This window comes from Apostichopus japonicus, chromosome 3 (assembly GCF_037975245.1).
Source record: "Apostichopus japonicus isolate 1M-3 chromosome 3, ASM3797524v1, whole genome shotgun sequence".
Lineage (NCBI taxonomy): Eukaryota > Metazoa > Echinodermata > Holothuroidea > Aspidochirotida > Stichopodidae > Apostichopus > Apostichopus japonicus.
Window position 1 is genome coordinate 24,451,795 of NC_092563.1, and position 4,490 is coordinate 24,456,284.

Genomic DNA, 4,490 nt, shown 5'->3' on the forward strand with positions numbered 1-4,490 from the left:
ATTTCATAAAAGAGGGCAATTCAGTTGGGTCACGTTTTTACCGGACCTCTCTCTAGAGGGTCTTTGGTCGACCACAGACAAATGGAGCATTCTGAGACAAATATTTAGGTCTGATACATGTTGCTTTAACGCAAGGTTGTGCAAATAAATTGGCCTAGTAGCCTAATCAACAAAAGTCCCACCCTGGCTGCTTTAGGTGGTGACATGAATCTCTATGGGAGTATCAGATGTGAATGAAGTATGTTATAATGGAGGGGGTGCTGTCGTGTTGTCATTGCAGCCAACACCTATATATGGTTGGTGTGGGGTCCCGCCCTATAATTAAGGCTATCATTTAGGTTTTGATAAGTAGCTCTAAATGGAATGAAGGATTATATAATGTGTGCAAGTAATGTGAAGGGTAAGAAATGGGTCAGAAGTGTTTTCATCTCCTAACAGAATTGCACTGTTTAATAACCATGTTTCATAACAATTAAAAGGATTTATAAAGTTTGTGAACATTTCACGGGCGTATCTGACAAAGAATAGATCGACATACATGACTTTGTGAATTAAGATAAAATTATATTCGTTTTTCTTTGTACAGTATAGATTTTTTTTTTTTTGCCAAAAAGAAAAAAATTATTCATGAGGTAACTTATCAGGCGCGTATCCAGGATTTTCAAACCCGGGGGGCGCGAATTACTATCTAAGCGGAGCGCCACCATCGGTTGGCGCGCAGCGTACAAGAAAATTTCTTGTTTTGAAACCCCCCCAGATCACCGGAAACGGCACTTCTCGGGCTTGAAATGACCAACCAGATGTACACTTTTTGCCTGAGAACCAGGTATTTCCTAATAGTTTTTTTTTCCATCCTTACCTTTTTGAAGTTTGTCAACCCGGCACACATCATGTTCGACCTGATGGCATCTCCTGTGGGTCTTTGCTTTTGTAGGTGATTCTACGTCGCGGCCCACAATACCCGTCAGTCCCACTTTTCAAGCCCCATATTTGTTCAGAATTTGAAAATTCACATTTCTCGTGAATAAACTCACTTCAAAACATACCCATAATGTTGTACAAAATTTCATCTATGGACAACCAATATAGAAAAACTTCCTTGAACCCCTAACAGACCGGTCAAAATTGCACTAGTAGAGGGAAATGTGATGCAGAATGTTGGTCAGAAATTTTGGAAAATTCAGACACAGTTAATTTATTGGTGTACAAACATTAAAACCTCTTATAACGGCTATTATAAAACTTGGTTGAAGGAAATGAAAAAATAGCAGATATTTCCGAAACCGAACACTACACACATAGGCGTAGGAGGCGCGGCGGCAGTGGCGGAGCTAGGGGTATTGGTCAGGAGTGGCGAGAATGGTCTGTAGGAGCGCTTTCTACACTATCTAAGCGGAGCGCCACCACTGGTTGGCGCGTAGCGTACAGAAAATTTTTGAATAAAGATACTCCCTAGATCGCCGGAAATGACCCTTTCCGGGCCTGGCTAATTTGCAGATAAACGAAGAATAAGGTGTCATCGCCAAATTACACCAACAAAATGTGAGAAATGTCAATAAGTAGATGAGAGCGCAATAAAAAAGTTAATAATCTAGAATAAGTAAAAAGTGGTAAAGAGCTGAAAAAGGCGCCAGCAGTCCATTTGAGTCCGTCAGGGGGGGGGGGGGGGCATCCACCCCCGACCGTATGGACGCTCCGCCACTGCGCGGCGGGGGTGCAGCCCCTAATTCGCCATTACTAATGTAAAAGAGAGTTTTGACATAATTGGACCTCCATGCTTTTTATACATCTACATGAGACATGTCGTTGTTTACATTAGCATCCCGCGAAATACTGCGCAATTTTAACGGACCGTACGGTACATGATGGCATGCGATGTAATAACCGATGCTTGCTTTTATGATATTGACATGAACACGTTGAACGCGCGCTTCTCGCGCGAAAATTTTTGGTTATTTTTTCAGGCAAGTCGGACAGTTTTGAGGCTTTTCATCCTAGAACGCCATTTTCATGCTCACTGATATGATGTGATATCTGCTGTTTGCGTTACAAATTCGAACAGGCGCGTAGCGAGGAATTTGCCAAGGGAGGGGCGAAGCCTGTAGGCAAATTATCTAAGCGTAGCGCCACCATAGGTTGGCGCGAAGCGTACAAGAAAATTTTGGCCGAAAATGCCTCCCAGATCGCTGGAAATGGCACTACCCAGGACCATTTGTTAGCGCGAAGCGTACAAGCAAATTTTGGCCGAAAATGTCTCCCAGATCGCTGGAAATGACACTTCCCAGGCCTTGTAAGTTGCCTCTAAGCACTTTCTATTTTGAAATTACTTAGCGATATCATTTAAAAAAATGCTGAATGGGGGGGGCGGGCGGTCGCCCCCATCCCAAAATGCGTCATGTGTCCCCGACGACACGGTCGAGTTTGAGACCAGCCACAGTTGGTTTCATAGCACAATTCTACACACGCGTTATGATAGACCATATATAGTACATATATAGATCATTAGTGAGAGAGGAAAATGGAAACGTCAAAAAATGGAGTTGTCGGTGTAAGGGGTAGGGTGAGTCACACTTTTACGAAATCATTGATCCGTCACTGGCTACCCTTCAGCGCTGTAATGATGTCACTGTTCCTCTTTCTCTCCCCGGTGTCTTCGCGTTTTTCTTTTACTCCCTCCTTTTCTCCTTTTTCTCTCTTTCTTCTTTTTCTTTTCCCTTCCTTCCTCTCCTCCTCCTCTTTTTCCCCTCTTTTTTCCTTTTTTCTTCTCTTTTTTTCTCTCCTCTTTTTCTTACCCGGGGGGCGCGCGCCCCCAACGCCCCCCCCTGGATACGCACCTGCTTATATATGATAAAACTCTCAGTTCTAGTTATTATTGTACATTGACAAATAAACAAACATGTTATAAGGTGTCAACTTGCAATTGATTACATTAGCAGCTTCTGTTATTCATATTAATTTCTTAAAGAATGATGTGTTTATCCGTAAGAATTGTTTTCAAGTCGTTATATGTAGGCCTACTTCACACATGCGCTACTGATGATGAAAATATGAATTTCAGCATATTTACAGCATCAAGACAAGAAATCATAGGGTGAGAGAACATTTTTTGTATTAAAGATCTATTTAGAAATAAAGAAAAAAAGAACTAGTGTGCAGGATGTCTTTTGTGTGCTTATTGTGATTAATTATCACAAAAATACGTAGAAATATGGTAAGTTTAGCAAATACAAAACACAATATCGAACCTTTTTAAACAAGATGATCTTAAGTACAATGTGTCATTATCTTTAATTCAGAGATGAATATTTAAGAAACTCATCCCCGTAAAAATATGAGAACAAGTGCCGGGGGGAAATATATATTTGCCAAGTATGATGAGTAGGTCATCAGTATTACTCTCAAATATGCTAGAAATTCCATCAAGCACTTAACTGAAATTCCCAACAGTGCGATATTTAATTGTTTATTGTAACATAAACAAAAAAAGCGAAGAATCAGAACTTCCAGCATGTATTTTGAAGACTTCTAGCAATTTGGGGCGTGCTAAAATTTGGGGCCAATACTGATGTACGGACCTTTTACTAACTTGTATCTGTAAAATTAGCAATAACGTTTCATATATGTACACATTCTGCACACGGTAGATTTTTCTGAAATAATAATAAATAAATACCAAATATTAAAGTGCTGTTATCATGAAATAAAACATGCTCAGGAGCACTGTATACAAAAGAACCAATACCTGGAATATAAAATAACAACTTAAGAAAACCTTAAAGTAATAACAACAGCAGTAAAAGTAAAAAAAACAATGATATAAGACAGGGTTGTAAAACACAATGAAGAACATAAAAATATAAATATACTTAAAAATGGGCACAGTAATGTGAATAAAACGACGAATAAGATTAATACCCATACTCAAGCCTAAAAAGATAAGTTTTCAAATGCTTCTTAAAAGTGTCAATAGATATGATATTTTTCAAGTGACGAGGAAGAGAATTCCAGAGTTTAGGACCTACTGCACTGAACGAACAATCGCCATATGTGACTTTGTTTGTACGAGGAATAACTAGAGAAAGATGACTTTGGGACGGTACCGGTTATGCCCTAGCTGGCGTGTAGCGTTTCACCAAATCAGTCATATAACTCGGAGATTGATCGTGAAGAATACGAAATAAGAAGCAATTTTACTTTTACTAATTACAGGCTTTTTAATACATTTTTCACATTACTTTCATCATTATACCCCGTACCATACCAATGTACAAAAGTCATCGGTCATTTACAACACCCATTTCACCATACAGGAAAAAAATCACATGTGCAACGTATTCACTATGTCCTTGTTCATCGGTCATTTACAACACCCTTTTCACCATACAGGAAAAAAATCACATGTGCAACGTATTCACTATGTCCTTGTTCATTCTCTAGTTCAAACCAATGCTCGCTATTCCTAACTCTAGCAAAAGCTCAGCTAACAACAA